Source organism: Mirounga leonina, unplaced genomic scaffold, assembly GCF_011800145.1.
Source record: "Mirounga leonina isolate KUSES-001 unplaced genomic scaffold, KU_Mleo_1.0 Mir_119, whole genome shotgun sequence".
NCBI classification, from domain to species: domain Eukaryota; kingdom Metazoa; phylum Chordata; class Mammalia; order Carnivora; family Phocidae; genus Mirounga; species Mirounga leonina.
This window is the reverse complement of record NW_023270282.1, coordinates 78,942-103,388: the sequence shown is the minus strand read 5'-3', so window position 1 is coordinate 103,388 and position 24,447 is coordinate 78,942. Positions and strand designations below refer to the sequence as shown.

General features: G+C 39.0%; 1 pseudogene; it reads right to left on the bottom strand.

Moving 5' to 3' along the window:
• Positions 1 to 437: 437 nt before the first annotated feature.
• On the bottom strand, positions 438 to 6,585 carry LOC118007372 (annotated as a pseudogene).
• Positions 6,586 to 24,447: the final 17,862 nt, after the last annotated feature.

Here is a 24,447-nt window from a genome sequence, read left to right as displayed (position 1 = left end):
AAGGGAATCAAAAGTTTATACTAGTTGGTATAAGAATTTTTTAAAAAGAGGGGCACCTGGGTGGCTCAGTTGGTTAAGCAACTGCCTTCGGCTCAGGTCATGATCCTGGAGTCCCAGGATCGAGTCCCGCATCGGGCTCCTTGCTCGGCAGGGAGTCTGCTTCTCCCTCTGACCCTCCTCCCTCTCATGCTCTCTGTCTCTCATTCTCTCTCTTGCAAAGAAATAAAATCTTTAAAAAAAAATTAAAAAAAAAAAGAATTTTTTAAAAAGATATCCAATCAAAACCATAAAATTCCCAGCCATAATATAAGATAGAAGGGTCTTCATGCAGCATATACTGTCTGGCTCCTAGAAGGCTTCGTGTGCATAATATAAAGTTATGTTGCTCAAGAAGTAAACTGGGAAAGTTCAGTGAATTTTTCATTGTGCCATGATTTTTAAACCTCAGGAACGGTGTGATCCATAATGCTTAGTGCCATCCATTTAATAATATGTTCAAAGAAAAAAGCAGGCATGATTGTAATAGTAAGTTTAGTCTCAAATATTGACAATATGTCTGCAGTTTGGCAGTCCTCAGCCCAGTGACATTCTGCCCATGACTTCATAGATGTTATGTTTTGGGACAAGACGGTTGCTGGCTGCAGAACTATCTTTCACTATGGGTGTTATCTTTCCATTTTAAAAGATAAAGCACTATGTCCAGTACTATCCTTACGCACGGTAATTGTCCCTTCAAAGGGCGCATCCTGAATAGTCAGTTATGTTCTCTCCAAAAGCCCGTTTGAGCACCTTGTGCTTTATCAGAGCTCTAGCCTCTGCACAGTTTTCCCTGCTGATCTGGAGTTCTTGGTCCCCAAATCTCAGACCAACCAATGAAGCTGGATAATTGGCCTGGACCAGCAGAACAAATAAACTGTTATCTATTGATTTAAGCCTGAGCTCAATTTTTCCATCTTAATCCTTACACAGAATGACTTCACGAATTCCTTGCTTAATTTCTGTTCTCCAAATTCCAACATGATTGCCAGTTACAGGAGCCACCATATGGTTCATACTGGAAGGTCTTTCTACCAACTGCATCTAAACTGATGCTCCAGGGACCAAGGCCGTATTTGCATGCAGTTCTTCTTCATTTAAACTCAGGCCCATGTACTGAGAGAGCCCCAGATACAATTGAGGATAGAGATGGGATCTTGAGAGATGGAAGCAGAAGCTTCAGACAAAATTGCTGGGTTGGCAGGATTTGCAGAAAAGGCAGTTTGAGCCCAAATTGCTTTGTCTCCCTTCAGGTAGGAGAGGGGTACAGAGACATTTCTGCAGGCCTTTTCTAGGCCCCAAGGACCCACCTGCTGCTGTTGCTTCCTCCGGTAATCTGCACAGACTTCTGAGACCTGGTTAGAGAAGAGCTGTCCCTGTTATTGGTTTTAAAAAACTTTTGAACTTACTGGAAGTAATTTGAGAAAAATAAAACTTTATTTAAAACATTAATTACAGGGGCACCTCGGTGGCTCAGTCCGTTAAGCATCTGCCTTCAGCTCAGGTCATGATCCCATGGTCCTGGGTTTGAGTCCTGCATCAGGCTCCCTGCTCAGAGGGCAGTCTGCTTCTCCCTCTACCCTTTTCCCCTACTCGTGATCTCTCTCTCTCTCAAATAAGTAAAATCTTAAAAAAAACATTAATTACAGGTATATACTGTGTGACTCAAAATGTTCAGTTTTGGGGCTTTAAAATAATCTATTACATTTGCAAAAATTAAATAAATTAATAATAATTAAGCCTGTATGTATTAAGTATTACATGAATATTTGATATTTTAAAGTACAACATAATTTATTTCAATTATGTACATATGGCATAAAAATGGCAGTAACCTGTTTATTAGAAGGTTGGATGATAAACATATGAAACAAATCCATAATAGAATAGAGTATATCCACTAAAATATAACAAGGTAGATTTATTTATATATATTATATATTATATTATATTTATATTTATAATAGAGACATTTAAATTACATACTTTAAGTTAAGAATCAGACTACTGAATATCCTTATGGTACAATCTCAATTTTATCCAATTACATGTTTTATCTAAGAGCTCGTAAAAGAATTTAGAAAATTATTCTTTAAAATGTTTGTGATGTTTGCCCCTGGAGAAAACTTACCACTGCATCTGAGCAAGTTGACTGTGTCGAGCTTGACAGAAATGACCATGGGCACGTTTCATAAAGACATTTGAGTACATGGACTGTGACGACCACGCTGCCCCTCGCTGCTAAGGTCACCACCACCTGAACCGTGTTTACCTGGGTGCTTGCAAGATGAGCTGGCTGTCACAGCGAGCTGTCCAAAGGGATGTCTGCCGCATCATCCACTTTTAAGTAGTGCCTCGTGTGGCTGGAATAGGTTAGGGAGTAAGTACAAGGAGTGGACTAGTATCTAACCCAGGCTGTGGCCTCAGAAAGGGTAGAGAACGCTAAGGCCTCCATTCATGTCACAAGAGTTGCCTGCCTTCTTATGACTTGGGGAGCAGGTATCATTTCATATTTTAAAGTGAGCCAAAGACAAAAAAGGAAGACAGGTTCAGAGGCTCATGTGGAAAATGTCCTTGGCCTGTGTATGTTGAACCAGTGTGAACAGGAGCTCTGAGACAGGTGTTCTCTGAAGTTTGAGAGAAGTCACTTGCTGGTACATAGGTGATATGCTGCTCTATGTGCTTGAGTATTTGGACTTAAAATTCCCATAGTGTTGACCGAGCAAAGACCTAATTTACCGCTTGTTTGGAAACCACAGTGTTACAGTTGGCTGACCGATAGCATACCTTCAATGAAAATGACCTCCTCGAATTTATTTTATGAGAAATTACACTTTCTGGCTTATAAATGCAAATATCTTAAATGATAGGTCTCATGGTTGCAAGTTGTAGGTTTTATGCATCCTCACAGGAAAAATATGTGCTCTAGGAGTGAAAACTTTACAAGCTGATTTTAAAATAGTTTGGCAGCTGACATAATTTCAACACAGTTTTAATCAAAAAATATGTACTAACAAATTGGCAGGAAAACTTGAAGTGAGTAAATCATGCAAACATGACAAGCTGACCACAGTGCCTCAGCTCCCGTGGCTGGAGCTCTGATCATCAACTATCAATTTCTCTCAAAGGGACAAGTCACAGTGTCAGGAATTCCATTTGTCCACCTGAGGGACAAAGGACAGCACATTTTATGATGCTCTGTTAGTCTGACTTTCCTGAATTAGCCATTTGATGGTCTCAAGTATTTCTATGTGCTCTTTCTATATTCAGCTAAATGGAACTTTTTCTATGCTTTTATCTATGTTTTTGTTTACATACCATAGTTCTAAGGAGTAGACATCATACCTCCAGGGTTACTGCTTGCTCAGAGTCTCCACCTTTCTGGAAATGAGTTCATTCTGGCAACCCTGTACTTCCCAAAGCTATCATTATACAACTTAGAGTCATGTACAATCTTGGACCTGCAAGGGATGATCCATGTATTCTGTTCTCATCCTGGCTTGTCACAGATGCGTGAACTGAGGCCCAAAAAAAGTGTGGAGTGTGCTCAGGGCTCGAGAGCCAAAATAGGCAGCAGGGAGAAGTCTAAGACTGTCTTCCGGCTCCCAGGCCTGCAGCTTTGTTGGGTTGTTTTTGTTGACTTTGTTAGATCTCATTTTGAGAGCTGATGTTTTCTCCTTTCACCCAGGACAGCAGAAAGCTATGTAAATATTTATAGTAAGTCAGAAAGACCTTAAAAAAAAAAGATTTATTTATTTGAGAGAGAGAGAGCATAAGCAGAGGGGAGGTGCAGAGGGAGAGAGAGAAGCAGACTCCCCGCTGAGCAGGGACCCCGATGTGGGGCTCGATCTCAGGACCCTGGGATCATGACCTGAGCTGAAGGCAGACGCTTAACCCACTGAGCCACCCAGGCACCCCTGGAAAGACCATTTAAGTCATTAGAGATGAGCCAAAAAGAGAGACAAACGTGTATGCTGCTAAAGGGTTGTGCCAAGAACGCTTCTAACCCTATAATGATATTTGATGTCCTAGTCTCTGCTTCTCTTCTTTGTGTCTGTCCTTCAGAGGCCTAGCTGTGGGCTGAAGTTCTATACACCTCAGCCTTCCCTTCACATGGGCAGTTGATTTGTACTAATAAAAAAAAAAAACGTGCAAGTGCACATATATATTTATCTCTTTTGAGTTTACAACTATACAGTAATTTCTCTTCATTAGGCCGATGTTTATATGATTTATAGCAAATGCCTTTAGCTCAGAGAATACCTCTCAGATACCCAAGCAAACATCAAAGAATCTGACTCTAATTTTAAACTCAGTCAGCAGTAAACAGCCTGTAACTGTATGTCCACAATGACATATTCTGATAATGAGAATAAAGGTACAAACCATTTCAGATATCTTTCAGTTTCCAAATCACCACTGGCCTACAGTAAAATGAATATAGATGCTTTTCCTACTGTTAATAAGCTCCCTATCCTTGGGTGTTAGGTATAGAATGGGGGAAATTAGACATGGTAAACAGATTTAATGACTATGATACTGGATGAAATAGCTCATATTTCAAATCCTGGAAATATTTCCCTGAACTCAGGGTTGGTAACATCTGGAAACAAAACTCTGAGTTAAGAGTATGTCTATCATTGATTAAATCTTCAGCCACATACAAGAGGCAGGGTGGTCCATTCTACCACTTTTTTAAAAATTCCAGTAGTACATACCTCTGTATGTCTTTACTTCAGACCCCAAAGTATACTCAGGAATACATGTCCCCTTAGTTTATGGGCTCATTAGGATACTTCTTAAAGACATTGGATATAGCTCCCCACTCCTTAGATGTGGGCTGTATATGATGACCTTTTTCAACAAGTATGCATGGAAAGGAGGGGAAAGATTAACTTTACAGTGAAGAAACCTGAAAAACATGACCTCAGCCAGGTGATACAGGTTACCATCACCATGATGCCATGTTGATCACATGCATTCTTAATACGACATGATGAAAAAGACTGCTATGATCTTCCTCCCAAAACCACATAATCCCAGTCTAATCATGAAAAATAGGCATACAGATTCCAAGTAAGTGACATTATACAAAATCCCTGACCAGTCATCCTCCAAACCATCAAGGTCTTAAAAATAAGAAAAGTCTGAGAAACTGTCACAGAGAAGAGGATCTTAGGAAGACATGACTACTACGTAAGTTGATGTTCTGAGGGCTCTTGGAACTGAATGAGGACATTAAGGAAAAATTAAGCAAATCTGAATAAAGTATGAGTTTTAGTTAATAATAGTGTACCAACATTGGTTCGTTAATTGTGACAAATATACCATACTAATGTAAGATTTTATAATAAGGAACACTAAATATTGGGTATATGAAAACCATTATTTTCACAATCTTCTATAAAATATAGATGATATAATGTATATACATTTATTGGCTATAGGACATTTATTCAAAAACCACCTCTGGAGGTGCCATCAACTGGACGCCTACATCCTTCACCAGCAAGGGTCCCAGAGTCTTCACCAATGTCGAACCCAGCTGAAGGAGCAGCCCAGGGTCCTCGGGACCAGAGCTCTTGCTGCGGTACAGCCTGCCCAGAGGCTGGGGTTGCTGCTGCCCCTCAGTCCCTGGCACTGGGATCCACAACTCCTCAGCATCTGTGGACCTGGCTAATGCTGAGCTGCGGCCTGACCCCCGGGTCCTAAGTTAGGCTTCGACCTGCCATCCCTGGGGCCACAGAGCTGCTGCACCTCACATCCTGGGCCCAAGCCCCTGCAGTGCCCTCATTCCTGGGCCCATACTGATGCTCTGTCTTAGCCCAGCCCCAGACCTGAGGCAAGGTGGTGAGCCCCAGACGCCTGGGGCCCGTTGCGTTGGTGATCGGCACACTCTGCAGCCTCACTCACCAGCTCTACCAGCACAGCAACTGCTCATCCCTGTGCCCTGAGCCCCCGGAGCTCCGCAGCTTCGCGCACCCTGACTCCAGCTCCAATGTCCCCCTGAGGCTCTATGCCAGACCCAACGCCCAGTGACTAGGGTTTACATAGATTTCATTCTATGTATCAAGAGGATTCCCCTTGGCTGAGCACTTCCACCCGTGGGGGCCAAGGAGAACAAGAGGGCTTCAGAAGCCTTTGCCACCAAAGACCCCAGTGGCCCTCACCACTGAATGGCCAGCAGACTCCCCCAGGACCCCTGCAGTCTTGGTGCCTGAGGTCCGCTGCATGCTTAGCAACACTGACCTCAGTTCAGAGCTGCACAAAGACTGCACCACTGTGTTCTCCCCAGAACTGGAGATGCTGGACCCCACCACTCCACCTTCAAGCTGGTGCCCTCCTTGCCAACGGCGGGTGAAAGTCTTTTCCTAACAGGGCTAGTCCAAAAGCCTGGGAGAGGTGCTGCTCCCTCAGTGGCACAGACATGAGATGACTTTTGTTCCCAGGGACAATGAGGACTACATAATCGCTGTAACTATTCTTTAGCTCAGAGAATACTCCTCCTACATGATGACTTTGATGTGTTCTGATGACAGGCCCTTCCATCCTCGAAATGACAGAATTCAGAGAATGAGTCCCACCAGCATTCCTCTGAATATGTCAGCACACTGGCAATGATAGAAAATCAAAAACACCTCAAGAGTTACACCAGAAGGAGGCAGGGAGATTATCTTGTTCCATATGCTGCAGAAATAGAATGAAATCTATGTAGACCCTAGTCATAAATCATTCTCATCAGGGGATTTAGCCATTGGCACTGTCTTCCTAGGGGAGGGAAGGAGACACAGATCTGCTCTCAGTAAATGTTCGCTCTGACGATAGAGGAAGACTCTTCTTGCCTGAGTGTAAACAGTGTGACTGTTTTAAGTTCACTAAGCTGTTGCTCTGTTTTTCAAATAAAAGCAGTTCTCCCCGCGTATATAAATTGTGAGCCAGAAAACAGCCTCACTTCAGCAAGCCAGAGGGCCTGGCGGAGACTGGGCATTAAACAAAGAAGAGACAGCATTAAATATAGTTGTGTGAGAGCCAACATTTCAAACTGCAAGACATTAGGAGTTTATTGACATCTATTCAGTGTAAACGTCTATTAACAGACTGTTAGCAGAGGGTGACAAAAGGATTATTTATACCTCAATGCGTGGTGTGTAAATGAGACGTGGCATGATTCTTTTTACACTGCCAAGCTCTACCTGGGTAGCTGCCACACATTCCCCAAGACCAGAGGGAGAGCCTGTCCCCACTCCTGCCATCTCTCTTGAAATTCATCTGGAATAGGGACCTGTGGCCGTGTGACAGGCAGCCTCTGTGGTCCCCCAGCTGCAGACTCTGCGTGTGGTTGCAACTCACTACAGCTGCCAAGTCCGTCACAGAAGCATTTTGAGTCCTACGTATTGACTTTTGGGCTTCATGTGCACATGCATGAACAACACACACACACACAGGGTTTATTGGTGAAAACTGACTAGTATCAGAGATTCTATCGAGTGTCTGCATTAGCACCCAGATTCCTTCCTTCTCTTTGTCTGAGCAGTGTGAAATAAGAGCTCCAGAATCTTACAGACTTGGTTGGGATCCTGGTTCACCATTTAATGGACTGTGTGATTTCAGTTACAAAAAAATCTCATGAAAATCCCACTGTTACTCTTAGGGAACCCACACTGAAAATAAATCAACAATGTTTGGGGAAAAGCAAAGCAAATTGCACCTTAAGTTACAGGATCAGAAGTTTAGTTACTAGAGTATTAGTTAAACTAATGAATAATGAGCATTTTATTACCTCTGTGTCAATTACTGTGCTAGCCATGAGATAGAAAGTATGAACAATATCAAATATGATCCTTTCCCTCATGCATTTTGTTGTCTAGTGGGAGAAATATGTACTAATCAAATAATCACAAATGCAAATAAATAAATTTTCTATGATGATAAGTGTAATAAAAAGATAAGTACAGGAAGCCATGAAATATATGAGGGGATGTGAATTAATCATGATCACTGAAGGGTCCCCAGAGGAAACCCTTAACTATAGGAAGAGGGCGGAGAGGAGAGTATTCTTGGCAGAGAGAGTAACAGGCTAGAGAAAAGGGAGAGGACCAGAGCAAATGGGAAAAAAATCCCCACAGATCCAGGCACATCCAGAGTTCTGCAGGCTTCAGCTGTGCTTCCTCTAACCTTTTGCAGGATATTAATGACCTGGAGTCTATCCTAAGGATGACAACGAGGATGGTGGTGGTGCTAGAAGCTATACCATTTTAGGAATGGTTGAGGAAATCTGGCAACAGTCTGGAGAAAATTAGAATGACCTTAACTTGTGTAAAACTCTCTCTGAAAAGAAATAAAGGTTTAGTTACTTATTGCTTCCATTGGCAGCTAAAAAAAATAGCGGGTAGAACATGAATGCGGATGGGTTTTCAATTCCATACAGGATTACAGTTAGGATAAGTCTGGTTGAAATTTCTCAGTGTTCTCGTATGTAGAATTCTACATAATTCTATGAAATATGTTTTCCTTTTACTATAATTTTTAGACTTTTTTATTATTTCAAGATTTGACATGAGTGTTACCTTTCATGGAATACATAATTATTTCTCTATAATCCATATCTATTTATTTTTTCTATGTCTTTCTTCAAAAAAGGTAGAATCTCAAGGTCTTATTCTTTTTTTTTTTTTAAGATTTTATTTATTTATTTTTGTCAGAGAGAGAGAGCACAAGCAGGGGGAGCGGCAGGCAGAGCAGGTAGAGGGAGAAGCAGGCTCTCTGCCAAGCAAGGAGCCCGATGCGGGACTCGATCCCAGGACCCTGGGATCATGACCTGAGCCGAAGGCAGACGCTTAACCGACTGAGCCACCCAGGCGCCCCTCAAGGTCTTATTCTTGAGAGTAAAATTTAAATAAAGTAATTCATTAAAGTCATTTATTTATTTATTCATTCACTATTTTTTAAAAATAGTTTTGGAGTGCCTACTTGCCATGTTGGGGATAGAGTGGTAAATGAGGTTGATACTTTTGAAAATAATAATTCTGGGTCTGCTTGCCAATTCTCAGACTTGAGGTTCAAGACTCAGCCCTAGTTTGCTAAGCAACTGGAACTCATCTCTTCCTAGTTGTATTACATTTAATATGATGCAGTCTCTTAATTTAATAGCTCTGTGGAAAGTAAGTCAGTCCATACCCACTGTAATCTGACCAATCATTGCCCACCAGGCAACACCAGGCCACCATTTTACCCTGGTGAGTACCTCAGCTTCACTACCAACTTGGAGAATGCCTGAGTGCAGACAGCCCTGAGAAACTTAAGAATTGTTTACTGCCTTTTATAGGGAAAGAGAAACTCAAGTTTTGATATATTCTTAATTCCTATCTTTGGGTTATCTTTGGCTACATTAGTATCTCAAAAGTGAAAAAAATTTTGCTGACCAAATTTTATAATCTTCCTATGCAATAAAATTGCAAAGAATGTTTTTAACACTTCATTTCACTCATTCAGCAAATACAATTCTAATCCATTCTAGTTGGATGATGATCTTAATTCTAATTTACTGCCTTTTCCTGAAAACATCACAAAAGGATAGTTTTGTTGGTTGGCATAATGTACTACATTTTGGAGTATTAAGAGTTATATTTTTTCTTGGGTTTCTACGAGAAAGTTAAAGACTTGTCCAAAAAACAGAAAATTGATTTATGCTATAATTCTCTATGACCTGGTGAATATCAGTTGTTTTAATGTCAAGAATGAAAATGTGAACAAAGTAGTCTTGCAATTATGTGAATGAGCTAGCACAATGGCACCATGCTCTCCTCCCACAGTCCTGAGATTTATCTACCTCATAGAGCAGGCTTTTTACAGCTCTGATCCCACCATCTGGGCCTTGTAGTGAAGGAAATAAATCACAAATGACTTTTTAAAAAGATAATAGCACATACATCTTAAATATAATACATAGCTGTGAGTTACAGTTAGAAAAAATACCTTCATCTACATTTTTATTTGTTTTGCATATTCTACCAAGATCCTAGAGCAAATGATATCACAATGAAATGAGTTCTGGCCCTCCAATTGGGAAGATTCTCCCACTTACTACCACGTGACCACAGGCAAGTAACACTCTCTTTGTTTGTTTCCTTATCTGCAAATCAACAAATACAATACCTAATAAATTATTGTTGCAAGACTGAATGAGATAAAGTATGTAAACTATCTGGCACATATTAAGTGGTCAATAAGTGGTATATTAATACCATTGATATTAACACATTTTAACAATTTTTATTCTGTATAATGTTTACTGTATCTCATTTATCTACCAAAAGTTACATCTTAGGTTGCTATTGCTATTTCTGTCTTAGGAATATATGTAAAATAAAATTTGTCTTATAATTGCCTCTTCTTTGTTTTCTCAGGTTGAAAATATCATAATGAATTTAAGAGAAAAAATAGTTCTTGAATATTATTGGCCCAAATTAATGCAATTTATCAAATAATATCTAATCTTTTATTTAGGGGAATCAAGGTTATGTGTCAACACTTAAATCTGACCCTTAAAAGTTAATAAGCAGGTGAGGAGTTTTATGTCCTTAAACAAGTCACAGTCCTCTAAGATTAGATAAAAAAATGCAAGTGAACAAAGATTTTCAACTCTTGGAGCCTTTGATAGGGATTCTAAGTTGGGCAAAGAATGAATTATACAATGTCAGTTCAGGGAAACACATGCCAGCAACTTAGTGAAGATTTCTAGACTGGAAATGCACATGCGCACACACACACACACAGAGCTATATTATATATATAGAGAGAGAGATAGATAGATTTAAAAAATAAAATGTCCTCAAAAACAGAGAACTATACAAAATGCAAATGTATATCCCATATAATCCCACACATGAAACAACCATTCTAAATTTGTTTTACAAATCCCAGAATTAATATATGGATATGACTAGAGAGACTACTATCACAAGGAACATGAACCCGGACATACTGTTTTACATCTTGGCTTATGTTACTCACACTATATTATGGATGTGATTTCTAAGGAAAAATGAAATTTACTAAAATGCTAGAATCAGCTGAATTTCATTTTTATGCCCGGGGCAATTTTTAGTGTAACATCTCTTTCAATGGGGTTAAGGGATAAGCCATTTACAATCCCAGTGCTAAAAAAAAATACTGCTCACCTAACACAAATATAAACTTGAAAAGCTTTTCAAGTCAGATATCTAGATGTTTTGTCTATATAATGTGAACAGGTGATATTTTAGAAATATTTTCATGTCTGTGGGAATTTATTATTTCATTTTATTCCTTTTTCTTTTTTAGTGTTCAGCCTCCATTGAATTATTTGGAGTAATGTGGAAATTATAAATTATCAATACCAATGAAGAATATTTTAAATTTTGTCCTGCCTTATCAGGTGATGCTGATTTTTCTAGCACATTTAATTTGCTTTCAGGAAATCATAAAAATAAGCAATTTTGCTAATTTCTTAGCTGTTCCAAACTAAGCCTAAAAGTCAAGATAAATTAAGGATGAAGAGCCTTTCAGTATTTGGATAAGTTGACAGTCAACCTGTAAGTCATTACTTTAAGGTACACACCAATTACGTGTGTATATAACCAGGTTTTCAAACAAACATGGCCTCTAACATTTACCCTAATTGTAAGAATTTCTGTTAGTGTAACATCTTGGCAAGGCCAGAATTGGTTTTTGTCAGCTCGTAAGTATCCTTTACCTTGAAAAGTTTATACTGTTCCTCTATGGACACTCTCTTACCAAAAGAAAAGAAAACAAAACTTCTTAAAATGTTGCATGCCCAAAGAAATCACTAAGCAAAAAGCTTACAAATGGTTTTTCCTAAGAAAGTGTAACAGGTGGTTCAAGTCACTAACTTAATAGGATCGTAAAAATGTCAGCATTATGCAATTACTTCACAAAAGAAGTTAAACAATACAATATGGTTAGTTCACAAATTTCCAACTTGTTACACCACCGTGTCAGCATAAGGATCAGAAGATAGTAAAAAAGAAGTCACTTTACAGAAACAAAATTCTAGACTAAAAATTAAATATTGTATTACTTTTTTCCTTTTTTTTTTTTTTTAAGTCAGTTTCCTTCCCCTTTGGGGCTCACTGACTAATATGTGTTTGAACTATTAATCAGTAATGAAATGTAGCACAAGCTGCCTACAGTTCCTAATCATAATGATATCAGTTTAAGAATTAGGGAGCGTTTTGCTTTAAAATTTCCTAAGAGGTGTCAATACAATTTACATGGCAAGTATGGGTTTTGTAGTTTAGTTTATGAGGACACTTAACTCTCAGTACTAAATGAGACATGATAGTAAGATTTGTACAAACCAGTGTTCAAATATCTGTTTTTTAATTTAATTTAGCAACAGTCATCTAGGCAAAAGACCAATGGAAATGACCCTAATAAAGCTAGTCATATGGTTTTGGCATACCTACTGTAATACAGCCACCAGGCTAAGTGATATGGAGGCAAGATCTCATTTCATCCTCCTAACAACCCTATAAGATAGATTGTTTCAAATATGGAAACTGAGGTACAGAAAATCCAGTAGCCTGACTCCAGAGGCAGCACCCTTAATGTCTTTACATCTCTCTTTGGACCAAGGGAAACTAAATCCTGCTTTTTAGTTATTTCTCTTTATCCTTAATCTTTGCACCCTTAGTGCCACACCATGAGTGTTTTTTCAGGAAAAGAGCTAACTCTGTAATGTTGGAACCTGATAAGTTAGAGGCGGCACGCTGGGAGCTAGAGCAGTAATTTCCTTCTACTTAATTGGCACACTGTTAGTAAGAAGAAAATCGAATCCCAGGGGAGGACCCCATGGTCTAAACCATAGGACTCAGATTTAAAATAAAGAATTCCCTATTTTCTTTAAAAAATTAGTACAATTTTAGAAAAAAAAATTGTTTCTAAACAGAAACAATATTATTGGGGTTCCTGGGTGGCTGGGTATGTTAAGCATCTGCCTTCAGCTCAGGACATGATCTCAGGGTCCTGGGATCGAGCCCCGCCTCAGACTCCCTACTAAGCGGGGAGTCTGCTTCTCCCTCTCCCTCTGTCTCTTCCCACTGCTCATGCTCTCTCTCTGAAATCAATCAATCAATCAATCTTAAAAGAAACAATATTATCAAATACCATATTTTAAACAAAAAGTATCTGATTACAATTTATATCTTTTAACTAGTGATTCAAGCTCCATCTAACCTTGTCATGGTCATTGAAATTCACCTTCATTTCTGTTTTGGAGTCATACCTCTTCCTCTGGTTTATATGTGCTCCTGGGGTTCATGTCATCTTGCCATAAGACATGTTTTGGCAATATGTCATTTCATTCAACATATGAGTTGTGTTGCGTAAAGTCAATGCTTCTGGATATTTTAGCTTAAGGATTCATTCATTAGGGCGCCTGGGTGGCTCAGTTGGTTAAGCGACTGCCTTCGGCTCAGGTCATGATCCTGGAGTCCTGGGATCAAGTCCCGCATGGGGCTCTCTGCTCGGCAAGGAGTCTGCTTCTCCCTCTGACCCTCCCCCTCTCATGCTCTCTCTCTCTCTCTCTCTCTCATTCTCTCTCTCAAATAAATAAAAAAATAAATTAAAAAAAAAAAAAAAGGATTCATTCATTAACAATGGCCTGTTACAATCTTCTCCCCAAGCCCTACAGGAGCAACCATCCACAGGTTTAAGTCTGAACAAAAGAAAAACAATTTGGTAGGGAAGAAGTGGAGGAGGAGAGTAGGTTAGAAGGAGAGAGAAGAGGAGGGAATGAAGGAAAAGGGAGAAACTGAGAAAATCAAAACAAGAAAATGAAGTCAGGGTGGCCTTCCTTTCCCAGGCTTGAGTCTAAGACAGCACAGTAACCAGAAGAACCAGCTGTCTGATCTGCCTCCCAAGTCTCAACCAGAGAGGTTGAGGACATCTTAGGGCTGTCTCTGAGTTCTTACCACCCAGTGACCATGTACATACCTTTATTGAGATCTTTATTTCTCAATATGTTTTTCAAGTTTCTGTCTAGTGTTCTTTCATTTCAACCTGCAGGACCCCCGTGAGCCTTTTTTTTTTTTTCTTCCAGATCTAGTGGTAATGAACTCCCTCAGCTTTTGTTTACCTATGAAGTCTTAACTTTTCTATCACTTTAGAAGGATAAATTTTCTGTATATAGGATTTTTGATGGACTTTTTTTTTTCCTTTTAGCATTTTGAATTATCAGCACACCATCTTCTGGTCCCCATAGTTTCTGAAGAGAAATCTCCTTATAATCTTATTGAGGATTCCTTGTATGTGACAAATAACTTCTCTCTGGCTGTTTTCAAGATTCTCTCTTTCTCTTTGACAGTTTGGTTATGTCTTAATGTCATTCTCTTTGAGTTCATCCTAACAGAATGAGTTGAGTTTATATTCATGTCTTTCATCAATTTGGGGAAGTTTTCAGCCATTATTTCTTAAAATATTCTTTCTTCTCCTTCTGGGACTCCCATGATGCACATATTGGTCTCGTTAGTATTGTCCCAAGGGTCCTTCAGGCTCCATTTGCTTTTCTTCAGTCTTTTTACTTTCTGTTCCTCAGACTTGATACTTCCCATTGTCTTATCTACAAGTTTGCTGGTTCTTTCTTCTGCCCACTCAAATCTGTCTCTGAATCCCTCTAATGAATTTTTTATTTTAGTTATTGTATTTTTCAGCTCCAGAATTTATTTTTGGTTTATTTTTCAGTTTTGTATATCTTTATTGACATTTTCATTGTGCTTATACATTGTTTTCTTACCATTCCCCATGTCTTCTTTTAGTTCTTTGTGATCTTTAAGACAGCAGCCTTAAAGTCTTTGTCTGGTATGTCTGCCACCTGGTCTTTCTCAGAGATAGTTTCTATTGTTGTTGTTCCCTTTGTATGGTCAGACTTTTCAGTTTCTTTTTATGCTTTGTATTTTTATCATTGTTGTCTTTGTTGAAAACTGGATGTTTCAATATAATCATGTCATAACTCTGGAAATCAGATTCTCTCCCTTCCCCAGTGTTTGCTGTATTTTTCTTTTTGCTACCCCAAAGTGGGGATGCTTCATGGTGGCAAATGGCTCTTGAACTGGGTGATAGATAAAGCCTGGAAGAGTTTTGAGGTGCATACCAGAGAAAAGCCTAGATTGCCATCAAGAGATAGTAGAAATATGGATGTTAAAGGCAATACTTGTGAAGCTTCAGAAAATAAAAAGGAGAGGTGGAGAGAAAGCCTCCATCTTCTTAGAGATATAAATTATATATATATGTATATATATATAATCATAAACAGAATGTTGGTAGAAAGATGAACATTAAAGTCCATTCTGGTGAGTCTCAGATGCAAATCAGAAATGGTTATTGGGAAATGGAGAAAAGGTAATCCTTAGGATTAAAGTGGCCAAGAAGCTGGCCAATCAGGCTTCTGGCTTTTCCTGAAAGATAGAATTTGTGAATGATAAAATTGAATATTTAGCTGAGAACATTTCTAAGCAAAATGTTGAAGGTGTGTCCTAGGTCCTTCTGACTACTTATAGTAAAATGCAAGAGGAGAGACATGAATTGAAGGAATTGTTAAGCAAAAAGAAACCAGAATTTAGAGATTTAGAAAATTCTCTGCTTATCTGTATTTTAGAGAGAAATTGTGTTCTAAAGAGAACATTAAAGGTGTGGTTGAATGACCATTTGATAAGATCAGTATGCCTGTGAATTGCAAATTTAATCAGCCACCTCAGCAGAAATCAGGAGTGAAAATGGATTATATGAGCAGAAGCAGTGCCAGTTCTAACTGAAAGAAATGGAATGGAGATGTGACAGAATGAAGGAAGTCTGTTGGATTCTTAGATTCTACAGGACAGGACAGTAAAGCTATTCAGCTGTGAATATGTGCTAATCTTCAAGAGCTCATCAGGGCTACCTCTTGGGTTTCAAAGTTTGTGGCCACTGTTGAGGTTTCAACAGGCCATGCTGCTGCCGCCTGGAACTTGGGAGTGCAACTTCCCAGAGTCTTAAGTGTGGGATCCCTGCTTGACAGAGACATGGGTGTATAACCCACACCTCACAGAGCTACAAAGGCGTAACCTCTGCCCCAGGGGGTCCAGAAGGCAGGACCACCACACCAGTGAGTCAGGAAGGCAGGGAATGAAGCAAACAGGATTATTCTCAAGACTTGAGATCTAACACAATTTGTCTTGCTATGTTTTGAACTTGTTTGGGACCTATCACATCTTTATTTCTCCAGTTTCTCTCCTTTTTATAGTTGGAATGTCTAACCTATGTCCAATCCCTACTCCCATTATAATTTAGAAGCACATAATTCTCTGACTTCACAGGTTCACAGCTAAAGAGGAATATTGCCTCAGGATAAATCATACCTCACATCTTACCCATGCCTAATTTAGATGACATTTAGATGAAACTTGGACTTTATACTTTAAAGTTGATCCATCAATTGCACTACTCATTATTTACCCAAAGAATACAAATATAGTAATTCAAAGGGATACATGCACCCCAACGTTTAAAGTGGCATTATGTATAATAACCACTTTATGGAAACAGCCCAAATGTCCATCGACTGATGTATGGGTAAAGAAGATGTGATATGTATATCACATCTACACTAATGGCCTATTTACCTCAATTCCTTTTACTATATACATCATGCCCAGCTTTCACCATAAAATTACAAGGCATGCTAAAAGGCAATACCCAATCTGAAGAAACAAGTGAGCATCAGACCCAGACTCAGATTTGGCAGAGATTTTTGTAATAATTAGACTGGGAACTTAAGACAGCTATGATTATTATACCAAGGATTCTAATGGGAAAAGTGTACAAAATGCAGGGACAGTTGGGTAATGTAAGTAGAGAGGTAGAAACTAAAGGAAAAAATCAAAAAAAAGAAATGGTAGAAATAATAATTTAAAAAACATGGTAATAAAAATGAAGAATGTCTTTGATGATCTTATCAGCAAACTGGAAACAACTAAGGAAAAAGAAAGTGGCTTGAAGATATGTCAATAGAAACATCCAAAACTGAAAAGCAAAGAGAAAAAAAAAAAATAAATTGAAAAATATGGAACAGAGTATCCAAGAACAGTGGAACAATTACAAAAGGTATAACAGAAGTATAATAGGAATACCAGAAGAGGAAAGAAAGAAAGGAGCAGAATAAATATTTGCAGTAATAATGACTGGCTGAGGATTTCCAAAATGAATGACAGACATCAAACCACAGATCCAGGAAGCTCAAAGAATACCAAGCAGGATAAAGGTACACCTAGGCATATCATGTTCAAACTACTCAAAACAAAACAAATCTTGGGAGAAGCCAGAGGGGATGAAAAAAGGAACACCTTATCTATAAGAAACAAGGACAAGAACTGCACCAAGCTTCTTTTCAGAAACTGTGCATGCAAGAAAAGAGTGGGCGGGAATTATTAAAAGTATTGATAAAAAGCCCCACAACCTAGAATTCTGTATCCAGCAAAATTATTTTTCAAAAGTGAAGAAGACTTTTTCAGATATACGAAATCTGAAGAAATTTTTCTGTAGTAGCACTGATGTGCAAGACATGTTAAAGGAAGTTCTTCACAGAGAAAGAAAATGTTATAGGTCAGAAACTTGCATCTACATAGAGAAAGAAAGAGCATTAAAGAAGGAATAAATGATGGTTAAAATTAAATCTATTTTACTTATTAATTTTTTTATTTTAATTATTCCTAAAATATGTATTGATCTGCTGGCCTTTTTCAAAATAATAATAGCAACAATGCAGTGGGCTATTATAGGTTAGTGAGTGAAATAAATGACAGCAGTGGTAAAGGGACAGAGAGCAGGAGTGGGGTGCTCAGTTACAAGACCCCTGTGTTGTCTGTGAAGCAGGACAGTAGTATCTGAAAGTAAGCTTACATTCATTTCAATGTATATTGAAAACCCGGTTGCAACTCCTTAAATGATGTTTTATTTTTTATTTTTTTAAAAGATTTAATTTATTTATTTGACAGAGAGAGACAACAAGAGAGGGAACACAAGCAGGGGGAGTGGGAGAGGGATAAGCAGGTTTCCCGCAGAGCAGGGAGTCTGATGTGGGGCTCGATCCCAGGACCCTGGGACCATGACCTGAGCCGAAGGCAGACGCTCAATGACTGAGCCACCCAGGCGCCCCTTAAATGATGTTTTTTTTTTTTTAAAGATTTTATTTATTTGCGAGAGAGAATGAGAGACAGAGAGCATGAGAGGGAGGAGGGTCAGAGGGAGAAGCAGACTCCCCGCCGAGCAGGGAGCCGGATGCGGGACTGGATCCCGGGACTCCAGGATCATGACCTGAGCCGAAGGCAGTCGCCCAACCAACTGAGCCACCCAGGCGCCCCTTAAATGATGTTTTAAAGTACAATTAATACTCTAAAGAAAGAGAGAAGGTGGAATTATTTAAAATGCTAATCCTATAAACCCAGAGTTGGGATTACTGGCTCATGAAGTAGTTCCATTTTTGAGTTATGAGGGACCTTCATACTGCTTTCCATAGCATCTAAACCAATTGAGATCCTGATTTCAATTCTTTTCGAAATCTCTCCAGAAGAGAAATTGCTTGAATCATGTCATATTTTTTTAGGAACCTGCATGCTGTTTTCTACAGTGGCTGCAACACTCCTACCAATAGTACACAAGGGTTTTGATTTCCACCAACACTTATCTTTTTTTTTTTTTGGTAATGACAATTCTAACAAGTATGTTATGTCTCAGTGGGGTTTTGATTTGCATTTCCCTGATGATGAGTGATGTTAAACAATTTTTCATATACCAGTGGCCATTTGTATGTCTTCTTTGGAGAATGTCCCTCATTTGGGTTTGTCATGTTCCTTCCTAATTTGAGTCATACCATGCATCTTTGGCAAATATATCACAAAAGGGATACTATGTCCTCCTCAGTGCATCCTATGGAAGGACACATGATTTCAACTTGTCCCATCAAAGTTTATGGCAACTTTGATTGTTGAAAGTCATGTCTTCTGGGCTTCTCCACTGTAAAGTTACTATTTTTTTTTTCCTTTAAGGGTAATAAGCACAAAATAATTGGTCTCTAAACTTCAAAACTGGCATGTGTTAAAAGACAAGGTTACAAAAGATAAGCAAAAGCTTGAATTCTTGAATTTGAAAGTAAAATAATGTCTACCTTATCTAACCAACCCCGTTTTTGTATATGGCAACCTACTCCCAATGAATACAATGGCTTTACTAAGCAATCTATTGGGGATTTTATTTTAAGATAGAAAATACATTTGCATGTTTTCTGAGTACTTTGAAGTCAGACCTTACAAAAATTATTACATTTTTTTCATACAAGTGTAGATTTTTGTCTCTAAAGATGTGATATTTGTTCACAGATATTCACAGAAAGATGTCTTCATCCTGTACATGTGGAAGAATTTAAGCTTCTGGCTCCATAATTAACAAAAATACAAAATAAGCCATTTGGCCTCCCGAAGAAACTGTTATTATCACTAACAAGGGGTTAAGATAAAAAATATGTTAACAATATGTATTTGTCTGTACCTTTTCTAAAAAGTAACAGATGTCCATGGGATTTAATGACATAAGCACTTTCAAATTGTTTTGGTATCAGCTAAAGAATGCTAATTACTATTTTCTGGTATATGGTTCCCCAGGTTCTGGAAAGACTGCATTACCGTTATGCTTACAGTGCTTCATAGCGCCCTTAAAACCAGTAGCCTTGGATTTCAGGCTCCCCCCTACTTGAAAGTCTTCCGCAGATGAGCACACATTTTGACGTTCTCTGATTCAGAGTGGCCCTTAGCTCTGCCTCCTTTACATAGCAACTTGTGAGCAGGTGGCTAATGCTAAACAAGACACGGCTGCAAACGACCAGTAGGCCATGATCCAGACTCCCCACGGGAGTTCTGGGGCTTGTCTCTGTGGACTTGGGTTTCCCCACAACAATTTCACTCTGCTTGCCTTTGGTTCTTGCTTCTGATCTGACACTTTCTTGAGATACAGTTTGGGCTTGGTACTTTACTCATGAGTGTCCTACTTGCACTTTGCTTATGATCTATCCCCTACCTCAAGCTGATTCTGTTTATGGACTTAACCATCAATCTCAACAACATTCTCTGCTCCAACTACCCTGGTTCCTTCCTTGGGCATCCAAACCCTGAAGGCTATGACGGAGTCCCTGTAACGTTCTTTCTCCACTTACTTCTTAAACAATCTTTCCTGCTTCAAGTCATAACTTCAAGCTAACTTTAATCAGTGCTTGACTACTGATTAAACCATGACGATCAATAACTTTATATATTTTACAATATGCTTTTACATGCCTTTGTGAGGTAAGCATGCAATGATTTACCATCAGTTTTAAAGACAGAACCAAGATTCCGAGTAGTTAAATGATTTATCCAAAGGCATACAGCTAGTAATGGATAATTAAAGCCAGGCCCTAATTTTGTACTTTAAGCCTAATCCTTCCCTTAAGCCATAGCTGCCCGGGTTGTAGCATTTTTCTTGGCTAAATTAACAGTGCAGGACAACATCCAACTCTGGGTATTATGGATCAGAATAGGTGCTGTGTGCATATGTTACTCATTAGTAAAAATGTTTTTAGACTGTGGTTCCCGTAACCAGACAATGATTCCCCTCAAGATTCTGTGCAATTGCCTTTATACTGAATAAAGGATAGTAGAAGAATTAAAGACAACTCACTTGTATTAGAATGGACCCTTGGAGAAACAGCAACATAGCAGATTGTGTTAGTACAGACTTTGGAATAAGAAGGATTTGAATTTGAATTTGAATCCTGCTTTTGGGATTTACTAGTGGTTTAATCTTATGCTGTTTAATCTCAGTATCCTTATTTGTCAATCTGGAATATTAGTATTTGCTGCATAGAGCTTAGTACACATTAGATGCTCAATTAGCATTTGATAAATAATATATAAATACTGATTAAGTGCTCTTAAATTGACAAGTATGCGTATGTGTTTGTGTGTGTGTGTTTCCTGGGGAAAAGTTTCGTAGCTTAATCACAAAAAATAAAGTGCAGATGAGAGCAATGCACATGAAGGGCCCAGAAAGTTCTCGACAGCTGTAAGTTGTCAAGGTTTCATGTGATCTTATGGTGTGAAGTAGGTGCTCAGAGAGTAAGGAAGACAAAACCATGCATCTTCTCAATTTTAGAGTCGAGTTATACGCAATGAATCATGGAACACTACATCAAAAACTAATGATGTAATGTATGGTGATTAACATAACATAATAATAATAATAATAATAATAATAATAATAAATAAATAAAAGTCAGGAAGATAATCTGAACAATTTTTAAATTTAATTCTTTCTTTTCACAGATAAATTTTATTACTATTGTCAACAAGATGCAAATAAAAGGAAAATTACAGAGGTTCCAAACACAAAACTGTTTAATAGTTGATCCTCACAACCATCTTGGGAGTTGGTAGAACAGATGTTAAAATCATCATTTATAGATGAAAAATAAAGTCTCATCTAATAAATGCAGAGATAGGCCTCAATCTCAGTTCTTTGGTCTTAAGACCCAATGCTCTTGGGGCGCCTGGGGGCTCAGTAGGTTAAGCAGCTGCCTTCTGCTTGGGTCATGATCTCAGGGTCCTGGGATCAAGCCCCGTGTCAAGCTCTCTGCTCAGTGGGGAGCCTGTTTCTCCCCTCCCCCAAATAAATAAATAAAATCTGAAAAAAAAAAAAGACCCAGTGCTCTTTCTAGAGTTATTACTTTCCAAGTCAAGAAACATTGGTTATTTTCACCTTTGGCAAAAATTCTGTCTCTATTCCTGAAATAAAGTTACCATATATCTATTATTTGTTATTTCGCCTTGTTATTCCTACTTATATAATATCCACAGTATCTGCCTTTAGATGGCATAGAAAGGGATAAAAACACACTGTCTACTTTGCGTTTGTGCCAGGTGCAACCTCAGAGGGCCTGGAGGCAATGAATAGATTCTGAGAGCGTGGTTGGATTACATTCATATCTTCCTCTTGTTTTGATTGGTGCCCCTTTCCACTTCAGGTTTTCTAATATTGTCCCGAAATACTAACAGCTAATAGCAGGAGAATAAGCGGCGCTACTTGTTGGAACTGCTGGAAAAGCTGGCACGGTGTTTAGGGATCACTAGTTGTAGTACCGACTTGGGAACAGCCTCCAGGGAAGAGTCACACTCACATCTGTGAAGACCTGCTTAGTCATGATCTCGCCATCAAGGTTGCGATAATTCTTGAACTGAAAGCCACAACCTTAATGCTAGTAGGGGTGCATGCTTTTACTTCTCTTAGCTTTGTGTTGTAGTGCTTTGCCTGCATGCAAATGAGACTCTTAAGGAAAATTTAGCATAATTTTCCTTAGGAGAAAAGCCTTAAGACATCATGCTGTAAAAATTCAGTAGAACAGTGGTAAGAATACAAATGTTTAGAGTAAAAAAAAAAAAAACTGGCTTCTGGCTTTACCACAAGCTAAATGAAATTGGGCTAATTGCTGAACCACTCTATGGTTGAATATTCCCACTCTAGTTAAAATAACTGTTATATAAGACTATGGCATAATAAAATTCATAAGTGTAAGGTAGAAAAGCTTTGTAAAATATGCAGTAAATGACAAAGAACTTATAGCATGTTCTCTGGTGTCACCTCCTTTATCCCCAGAAGCTTCTTATCACCATGTAACTGGTGGGAGAGTAAACCTGTGTTCTACAGCAAGTTACATCAAAATTAGGAGAATAAGGCACATCTTTTGACCATGGGGATTATGGGTTAGCTGCCAATATGGTCAATAAGGAAAATATGTTTCATATGGTTTTGAAGCAATTTTCCTGCTGAAAATTGACTGAAACTGCCCTTTATATCTTCACAGATTAGATGCACTTAGCATGGAGTTGAGGGCATTGAAAGGCTGAAGGCCATAACGTACCCATAGTTAAGTCCTAGGCAGTCCTTCTAAATGTCATAAAGAGTTATTGTGAAAATGAGCTGTTGTGATAATATATCTGACTGTTTTCTCCAATCTTTAAATGCTTGACTCCAGAGTTAATTAAAATAGTTTACATCAACACATTCTTGCCTTTGTTTTCTCTCATCAAATGCACTTAAATTCAGACTATCAAATTCACTGAAATTAATGGGGTAGAAGGACGTGAGCTTGCATGAATTTTAATCAGCGAGGGAGACAGTGAGGATTTCTCATGTTGGCTTTGGTTCTTGGAAGGAATCCCCAAGAATCCCCAAGGGTGGGTTTTTTTTTTTTTTTTTTAGCAGCAGCAAGGACTAGGTGTCAGGCCAACTTGCAAGGACCCTGACTAACAGAGACATGGTTGTCTTCCATGAGTGGCTTCTAAGACCCACTGAAGTCAGCTCCAACAATATCTACCCAGTGGCCAATGGGGTCAAGGCCAGAGTGGAGGATCAGTGGGAACACTTTTATGGGCCAACCCTGGAAGCTTATGCATCGTTCTGTCTAAATTCTATTGGCTGGGACTCAGTTGCATGAATTCACCCATGCAAGGTGGGCTAGCAAACATTTTCCCTCATAGGAACATTACAAAATATTGCACAATATGTGCATGAAGGGGACCACATATCTTTGGTGGAGAGCTGTCCACTTAACCATCCCTGCCCCCACGTGAGAAATGTGACTTCTGTTATGTTAAGCCCCTGTAATTTTGTGGGGTTGTTTTAGTTATCACAGTGGGTGTCCTTTCTTATCTAGTACCATGGGAAACAATTCCATACCTCAGAGGGTAACCACTGACTACCAGTTGACTACTCTCAAGATTTGGAAGTAGAGGGAAAGGAGATGGAACAGTAGAGAAACAGCTAAGGTGGGTCTTTCAAGAGACCTGGCTATGGGCTTCCTTCATTTAGCAAAGGAGTGTGTAGCACCTACCACAAACCAGGTGGTGTACTAAGTGCCAATATTAACCTATCTAATCCTCATAACAGCCTATAAGCAATGTGCCTATCCCCATGTAGCTAAAGCAGAGGAAGTTAATGTAACATACTTAGTAACCCTCCGCTAGCAAGTCACAGAGTCAGGGTTTAAACTGGCCCAATGTGGCCCCAGATCCTCTGCTCTGGCCTTTATGCTCTGCTTTATGTATTACAATTTGGGAGATTCAGAGAACAAGTGAGGAATCACCACCAAGGCAGTTGAAGGTTTGGCACCAGGCTGAGGCAGCCAAACACCTGAAATGCTGAGGGAGCTCAGAGATGAGGAATCCTGCTTTTCTCCAAACAGCAAGTATCCGTGGGTATGGGTGCTATGGTATTTGCTTCAGTAGGCATGAACTATGGGTCGATGGTATTACACCCATTTTATCAATTAGGAATCAAAGTCTAAGAAAGGCC